The sequence below is a fragment of the Schistocerca gregaria genome, chromosome 7 (assembly GCF_023897955.1).
Source record: "Schistocerca gregaria isolate iqSchGreg1 chromosome 7, iqSchGreg1.2, whole genome shotgun sequence".
Lineage (NCBI taxonomy): Eukaryota > Metazoa > Arthropoda > Insecta > Orthoptera > Acrididae > Schistocerca > Schistocerca gregaria.
This window is the reverse complement of record NC_064926.1, coordinates 6,290,793-6,300,525: the sequence shown is the minus strand read 5'-3', so window position 1 is coordinate 6,300,525 and position 9,733 is coordinate 6,290,793.

Sequence of the window (9,733 nt, the reverse complement as noted above, 5' to 3'; positions counted from 1 at the left end):
CTGACGACCAACTATAACATGTATACGACTCACCTCGAAACGCTCACACCACTGAGGATTTGTGTTTTCGTTCTACACAGCCGCTCTCCCTTGCTCTTTCCCTCCCATTCGTTACATTCAACCTCTTACGAGACCGACCAAATATAGACTGAGAAACAAGACCACACACTTTGTGCATTCGGAATCGAAGGCAGGGCGTCCCTCGCCGCATTTGCTACGATGGCTATTTGCTACTTCTGCAGAAGCGGCGGCGGCGACGACGACGACGTCGACGACGACGACGACGACGACGACCGCGAGAGGCTCTGAGATATGTGAGAAATACATCTATAAAATGTAATTCAGACTGATTCGTCCCACTTTATGCTGTACCGCTTTGGCAAATGCTTTATCTGCGTCATTCGCCTTCATCACATCTGAGAGTAATTCTTAAAAAAGAAACGCCTGTCGCTAATTGTTCGTCATCACAGATACTGTTTGCTATACGGCCACGACGCGCAACTGATTTCCAAAATTCATCTTTCTCCTGTGTGGATGGAACGTCCGATGCCTGGTTTATTAGAGCAGTGCTCTACCACTGACCTAAAGAGGCGCGGCCTAGCGGTACTCTTGGGTACTTCGTCCTTACGGTCGTCTGCATCATCAGACTTCAGCTGACAACACTTCATACTACCGGCTAATATTTGCAGCTATGGCGACCCATTACTGCTTGGCTACACATCTGACACGTAACCGATGTGCTCTCCAAACAACAACACTTACATTTCAGAACATGTCTTCCACACATGTCTACAAAATCACCTTCACATTCAAATACAGTTTCCTTGTGACTGACAGAGACGTAGGCAAAGTTTAAAGTTGCTATTTCCATTACATCTCGTTAATCAGAAAAACGGTAATTTACATCTGCAGCGGAACAAAATTCCGATCCGCCCAGTGTGTGGCTCGACCCCACGACCCTAGGATTAAGAGCCTGACGCTCTACCGACTTTTTTTTTTTTTTTTTTTTTCCTAACGTCACACTCGTCACGTACTTCACTTTTATGTCATAATCATTTCTGAGAGGTAAAGAAATTGCATGACAACATGCAGAGCTAGTGGCGTCAAAATTAACACACATACTTTATGTGACTCAAAAGCCGAACGAGTTACTTTCCGACGTTGTTTTAGATTTGCAAGTGATAGTCAAAACTCGCTGTGTCGGCACTCTGCCGACCATTTCGCTAGTTAACACCGGTCTTGTTGTGTGTGTTTCAAGCTCAAGAGCATCTCCAAGCAAAAAATGGTCAACAGCAACATTCAGACGGTTTCGTACTGCTCAATTGCTACATTAATACGTTACGTTTCTTTTTCAGAACTGGAAAAACACAAGTGTGACAGCATTCGAACCTGCAATCTTCAGATCCGAAGTCCGACGCCTTATCCATTTTTTTTTTTTTTTTTTTTTTTTTTTTTTGAGACAAGGGTAATCCCTTTATCGTGGAGAAACTAATGTACCCCTTCTTTGGGCTTATTGATAATGTGAAAAAAGAATGAAGTCTTCAGTAGGTAGAAACAGAAGTTATGTTCAGTTTGTTTCCTTCTTCATCGCTGTTTTTTGTTGTCACACTTAAAGCAAATAGGCTTCCTTGACAAAGAAACGTCAGAGGGCATTCCGAAACTGCCTCTTCTCTCTAAAAATGCTTAAAAAAAACATATTCGGTGAGAAGCAACTATTTATAATGGCTTCTTGAAAAATAAATTAATAAACGTTGAACTCAAAGAACGGCAATTCCGGTAAAAACTAAAATAATTTTTTTTTTTTTTTTTTTTTTTCCCACGATTGTAAAGTAAGTTAGTAGTGGTGAACACTCTCTTACGTTTGTCTTCTGTGTCCGCAGATATTTCTTGTTAATTCTTTTACATCAAGGTCTTGATTAAAAAATTTGCGTATGTTTCTTTATATTTACTAGTCCTCAGTAACATGTGATGCTCAGTTAGCAGATAGATCCAAAAATCCTCTTGGCTTTTCTCTTCCTTCGTGAAGAGGTAATGTACCGTTGCCGCTTTCAGCCAATTGACTGCGTTGCGTTTCGTTTTAGGAAAGGGTACATCATCCGGTGTCAAAAAGTCCGCAGGCGTTATAGCGTTAGGTGACGTTCGAAGGATGAGTGCCAGCTTTCGTCGGACATTCAGCCAGATATCTTTAACCTTGTCACACACGAAACGATGTTCTTCGTTATCAATTAAACTACACGTTGCACACAAAGGCGAATCCGCTAAGTGGATCGTATGAAGTTTCGAGTTTGTTGCAACTTTCCTATTTACAACAAAGTACCATGTTGCTTTTAGATGAGTAGCTAAGTTACGGTTATGAATATTTCCCCATATCACTTTCCAGTTAGAACATGGATAGTTTTGTTCTATTTTGTTGTTATTCTTTTCTCCCATCAATTTGCCATATATTTCTTTTACGTTTGTCATGTCTTTTTCCGGAATTCTTGAATGTAGGTAGCTATATTCTATTAAAAACCATAGTAAATGGTAAAGTCCGCTCGGTATGTGCTGCACATTAATGGGCGGAGAGAGGTCATCTGGAGCTATTTCAGATAGCAAGTGCGCGGCGATACAGCTGCCGGATTGTCTCCATTGTTGAAACGTATTGGAGATGTACAGAGCCTGCGACTTTTTAGTAACATTCGTTAAGTTTAAGCCGCCATTATTAGTGGCGAGCGTCAGAGTGTCATACTGGATTTTAAATATGTGGCCACGGCTCACAAAATAGCCTATTGCTGACATAATTTGTTTGGCGATGCCGGCGGGTATTGGCAGTATCTGGGCGACATAATTGACTTTGGAAGTAATAGAGACGTTCGCTAAAGACACTCTCTGAATTTCATTTCATTGTCGAATACTATGTGTCCGTACACTAGCTCGTATGGTAGTTAGTACTTGTCTATAGTTGGCCGCAATAGTTTGACGTATATTTTTTCGGAAATCAATGCCGAGACACTTCAAGGCTGTTAGCTCACGTAACTGACCGTGTGTGCGCATGCCAATGCCACGTCCGATATTGAATATGCCGGACTTGGTTTTGTTTAACCTCGCGGCTGACGCTCGTTCGTATTTTTCTATTACGTGCATTGCCGTCTCGACTTCCGCTACATTCATAACGAGAAACCCAACATCGTCCGCATAGGCTTTACATATTATTTTGTTTCCTCGTATTTGCAATCCTTGTAACCGCTGAGTCAAGGTAGCGAGCAAAGGTTCGATGGCCATGGCAAAAAGTGCCATGGACAACGGACAACCTTGCCTGACGGAACATGCGATCTCGACTGGCCGGCTAGGCTGTCCATTTATGATGATTCTGGAGGAGTTATTCGTTACCAAACGTCGTATGAGGTCAACGAATCTCGGCGGAAAACCCATTGCGCCTATCGTTTTCAGGAGGTAGGAGTGGCTGATCCTGTCGAAGGCTTTATCGAAATCTAACGACACGATGGCACATTTTAGTCGACATACTTCTGCTATTGAAATTATGTCGCGGTAGTCGGACAGCGTCTGCTGAATTTTCCTACCCTTGCCCACGCTAGACTGATATGGGCCGGTGACGCTGGCCATTACATTTTTAAGTCTGTGGGCTAAGAGCCGCGAAAAAATTTTATAGTCACTGTTCAGCAGAGTGATTGGTCTCAAATTTCCAATTTTCTTGCCAGCCGATTTTTTTGCGATTAACACTATCATACCTTCGCGAAAATCTTTCGGTATCTCCTTATTGAGGTTCAGAAGTTCATTACAGATGCATGTTATTCTATGTTTTATATGTTCCCAGAAGACTTGATAAAATTCTGCTGGTATGCCGTCAGATCCAGGGGATTTATTTTTTGCACTTTGATAGACAGCATAGTGTACATCGTCTTCGGTCGCCTCCGCTATTAGAGCTTCCGCGTACGCGTTACCAACGCGTCCTTGCAGGTGGGTCAGTAAATCGTCCTGTGCTTTTTCGTCTACCTCTTTATGTGAAAACAAGTTGTCGAAATGGGTTAGTATTTCTGCTTTTATGTCGTTGTGCATTGTCAAGGTGGTTCCATTATCAGTTTTAAGCTCCGTCAGTATTTTGCGTAATCCTCGTTTAGTTTCACGAATCACATGATATACCGAAGTGGCTTCTTTTTGCGCCACAGTCTCTGCTCTTGACCTTATTTGGTATCCTTCAAGCTGTTGTCGCCTTAATGTCAGTATTTTTGCCTGGATTTTTTTAATTCTCCCATGGTTCCCAATAGCTGTAGCACCTTGCAGGTAGAGTTCTCGGAGACAATGAAAGTAAAATTCTATCGTTCTTTTCCGCCAAAAGCTCTTCTCCCGGGAGTAGTTGATGAAACATCTCCGGATCTGAGGTTTGGCGCATTTGAGCCACCAATCCAAAGTCGAGTGGTAAGAGACGAGTTTGGTCTCGCAGGCTCTCCAAATGGTGAGAAAGGCTTCTCGACAGGCAGGATCTTTTAAGTGTGAAACATTAAGTTTCCATGGCCCTTTATATCGACAGGTTCCTTGTCGTTCCAAATTTAATGTGCATATATATGCAGCGTGGTCCGAAAAAACGGTTGGCCAAACTTCAGACTGCAGGATGCGTTGTTTCAGATTGGGCGAGACATATATTCGATCCAACCGGCTCGCTGAATGATTAGTGAGGTGGGTAAAGCCGGGTGCCGCGCCGTGCGTTTGCTCCCACGAATCAGTTAAACGGAGGTCGGTGACGATACGTTCCAGGTCCGGCGACTTGTTGTAGTTCGGAGTTTGGTCTTTGGCATGTATGACACTGTTAAAGTCGCCTCCAAGGATGGTATGGGTGCAGTGTACACCAAACAAAGGAACAATTCCCTCCTTAAAAAACTGTGCTCGTTGGCACCGATTGGTAGAACCAGATGGGGCATAGACATTAATAATCCTGGTGTTATAAAGCGTGCCGGCAATGCCTCTGCCGTTAGGCAGTTTTGTTACGTCTGTAATGACGACGCCCTCTTTGAAAAGAAATGCGGTACCCAAATCACATCCAATTCCAGGATTGACTATAGCATTATACCCCTGTATGAAGTCAAGTTCGATGTTTGTTACTTCTTGTAAAAACAAAATGTCCACATCAGCTGCATACAGGAAATCTTTTAAATTTTGTAAATTAACTGGGCTACAAATTTTATTGATGTTCAGCGTAGCGATCTTATAGGCCTGCAACGGAACTACGTCAGCCAAGACGGGAGTGTAATTAGGAAAAACTCTGGCAACATATCATTTCGAAAAAACATTAAGAAATCTGACACGAGAGACATGTGGACACAAGTCAGTAAAACCGTTCAGACTAGAAATATTCATGACTTGGGAAGGGATCAGTCGGCTTCTCCGTGTCTGGGACAGTATCCGTCGCGGCGATGACATTCAAGACGACGTCATCTCGTGGTGTGGCCATCGTGGTGACTGTAACGGTTCCTGTGGTGTCCATAATTTCGTCCTCCTTTGTAGTGTCGTCGACATCGTCTGCCCACGGATTCGACAGCCCTGTCATCGGTTCGTCATTAAGTGGTGCACTATATTCAGGTGTTTGCTGGTGATTTTTATCTTCGGTTCGGGTAATTGCTACGTCATCGGAGGGCAAACTGGCAGAACCTGAGGTACTATCCAAGGACACAGGGTCTTCGTTAGATGACTGCTGATTGCACTGCAAGTTCTCAGATGCAGATTGACGTATTTTGCCCCCTATTTGCTTCGCCTGTTCACGCAGTTGTGGTGCAGTCTGCTCTGCACCTTGACGCGCGATCCTCCGTTTTTTAGATTTCTTGGGAGATGCGTCTCGTGGTGGACTTTGGACGGTACCTGAAGAAGCCTCAGGTTGCAAAGTAGCACTACTCGAAGTGATTGACGCCTGGTCTGATTTCAGTGCACTTGACGGGCTGTGGTCAGTGCCTAAGGCAGCTGCAGGATTCGGAGGAGCACCACTAGAAACGGCTGGTGGCGAGTCCGTTTTCTGTGCACCTGATACGCTTTTGATACCTCCTAAAGAAGCTCCTGAATGCAGAGGAGCATTACCCGAAGCGACTGAGGTCGCGTCCGTATCCATTGCCTCATTGGGCGATTCCACGGCGACAAGGGCAGGAGCAGATATGTCTTCGCAGGAGGGTTGAGTGTCTACAGATGCTACACCTGAGTCGGTCGGTTGGTCGGTCGCTTGTGGGTCGGTATTCGTAGTAACTTCGGGGGGCGCAGTGGCACTTGCAAAACCGCGCGCTACGGCGACATATGTCACGGGCAGCGTTGACATAGCAGGGGGTCTGACGGCATCGCCGGCAGGCAGTTGCGCCACTCGCCTATGAACACATTCTGCACGAACGTGGCCTGGTAAATTGCAGACAGCACACGTTTTCGGTTGGTCATCGTACATCACAACAGCTCTATATCCGCAGACGTTTATAAACGACGGAATGTGCTTCTGCAATTCGACTTTTAATTGGCGCACACCATTCAAAACAGGGAATTTGTGTGCAGCAGACCACCGTTCGGCAATATTACTCAAAACTTTCCCGTATGGAGCAATAACAGCATTTATCTGGTCACTTGTAATTTCAAAGGGAAGTTCAAAGACTCGCACGGTCCGAATACCTAGACCAGCATGGGCAACGGTAACCTCCCCAACATTTCCGTCAGCATGTTTAAATTTCAGAATTCCACCACAAGATCGAACTATCCTTTCACACAATTCTGGACTGGCAAGTTTCACGAAAACCACACTGTTCATAATCGAGAAATGTATGCCGATAATATCATCAAGTCCTATTTTAACATCATCCTCTAACCACTGTTCAACATCAAATGACCTCGGTCGGACAAAGTTGCGATCAAACGTGAATTTCAAAGTATCTTTTCGTTGCGGTTGCGACATCTCTTAATTCTTTTTCATGTCTACACAAATACTATAGACAGCGACGCGTTGCAGCAAGAGCAGAGACTTACCACGCGGAGTTAACGCAGCACAGCACACACCACGGCACGTCCGACCTCCAGCGCAGCCGCTGGCTGACTGTGACTGAGCTAGCCGGCTACCTCGGTGAATACCTGCCGGATAGCACGTCACACAGTACTCGTTTGGGTTGGGTGGTCCCATACAGAATCTCTCCATGCTGCCTAATGTTTTCCTAACGTCACACTCGTCACGTACTTCACTTTTATGTCATAATCATTTCTGAGAGGTAAAGAAATTGCATGACAGCATGCAGAGCTAGTGGCGTCAAAATTAACACACATACTTTATGTGACTCAAAAGCCGAACGAGTTACTTTCCGACGTTGTTTTAGATGTGCAAGTGCCAGTCAAAACTCGCGGTGTCGGCACTCTGCCGACCATTTCGCTAGTTAACACCGGTCTTGTTGTGTGTGTTTCAAGCTCAAGAGCATTTTGAAGCAAAAAATGGTCAACAGCAACATTCAGACGGTTTCGTACTGCTCAATTGCTACATTAAAACGGTATGTTTCTTTTTCAGAACTGGAAAAAAACGAGCGTGACAACATTCGAACCTGTAATCATCAGATCCGAAGTCCGACGCCTTATCCATTAGGCCACATGGTCACTGACGACCAAATATATCATGTATACGACTCATCTCGAAACGCTCACACCCCTGAGGATTTGTGTTTTCGTTTTACACAGCCGCTGCCCCTTGCTCTTTCTCACCCATTCGTTACATTCAACCTCTTACGAGACCGACCAAATATAGACTGAGAAACAAGACCACACACTTTGTGCATTCGGAATCGAAGGCAGGGCGTCCCTCGCCGCATTTGCTACGATGGCCATTTGCTAGTTCTGCAGAAGCGGCGGCGGCGGCGACGACGACGACGACGACGACGACGACGACGACGACGACGACGACGACGACCGCGAGAGGCTCTGAGATAGGTGAGAAATACATCTATAAAATGTAATTCAGACTGCCTCGTCCCACTTATACTGTACCGCTTTGGCAAATGATTTATCTGCGCCATTCGCCTTAATCACATGTGAGAGTAAGTCTTAAAAAAAAACGCCTGTCGCTAATTGTTCGTCATCACAGATACTGTTTGCTATACGGCCACGACGCGCAACTGATTTCCAAAATTCATCTTTCTCCTGTGTGGATGGAACGTCCGATGCCTGGTTTATTAGAGCAGTGCTCTACCACTGAGCTAAAGAGGCGCGGCCTAGCGGTACTCTTGGGTACTTTGTCCTTACGGTCGTCTGCATCATCAGACTTCAGCTGACAACACTTCATATTACCGGCTAATATTTGCAGCTATGGCGACCCATTACTGCTTGGCTACACATCTGACACGTAACCGATGTGCTCTCCAAACAACAACACTTGCATTTCAGAACATGTCATCCACACATGTCTACAAAATCACCTTCACATTCAAATACAGTTTCCTTGTGACTGACAGAGACGTAGGCAAAGTTTAAAGTTGCTATTTCCATTACATCTCCTTAATCAGAAAAACGGTAATTTACATCTGCAGCGGAACAAAATTCCGTTCCGCCCAGCGTGTGGCTCGACCCCACGACCCTAGGATTAAGAGCCGGACGCTCTACCGACTGAGCTAGCCGGCTACCTCGGTAAATACTTTCCGGATAGCACGTCACACAGTACTCGTTTGGGTTGGGTGGTCCCATACAGAATCTCTCCATGCTGCCTAATGTTTTCCTAACGTCACACTCGTCACGTACTTCACTTTTATGTCATAATCATTTCTGAGAGGTAAAGAAATTGCATGACTGCATGCAGAGCTAGTGGCGTCAAAATTAACACACATACTTTATGTGACTCAAAAGCCGAACGAGTTACTTTCCGACGTTGTTTTAGATGTGCAAGTGCCAGTCAAAACTCGCGGTGTCGGCACTCTCCAAACCATTTCGCTAGTTAACACCGGTCTTGTTGTGTGTGTTTCAAGCTCAAGAGCATTTCCAAGCAAAATATGGTCAACAGCAACATTCAGACGGTTTCGTACTGCTCAATTGCTACATTAAAACGGTATGTTTCTTTTTCAGAACTGGAAAAAAACGAGCGTGACAACATTCGAACCTGTAATCATCAGATCCAAAGTCCGACGCCTTATCCATTAGGCCACATGGTAGATGACGACCAACTACATCATGTATACGACTCATCTCGAAACGCTCACACCCCTGAGGATTTGTGTTTTCGTTTTACACAGCAGCTGCCCCTTGCTCTTTCCCACCCATTCGTTACATTCAACCTCTTACGAGACCGACCAAATATAGACTGAGAAACAAGACCACACACTTTGTGCATTCGGAATCGAAGGCAGGGCGTCCCTCGCCGCATTTGCTACGATGGCCATTTGCTAGTTCTGCAGAAGCGGCGGCGGCGACGACGACGACGACGACGACGACGACCGCGAGAGGCTCTGAGATATGTGAGAAATACATCTATAAAATGTAATTCAGAGTGCCTCGTCCCACTTTATGCTGTACCGCTTTGGCAAATGCTTTATCTGCGCCATTCGCCTTAATCACATCTGAGAGTAATTCTTAAAAAAAAAACGCCTGTCGCTAATTGTTCGTCATCACAGCTACTGTCTGCTATACGGCCACGACGCGCAACTGATTTCCAAAATTCATTTTTCTCCTGTGTGGATGGAACGTCCAATGCCTGGTTTATTAGAGCAGTGCTCTACCACTGAGCTAAAGAGGCGCGGCCTAGCGGTAC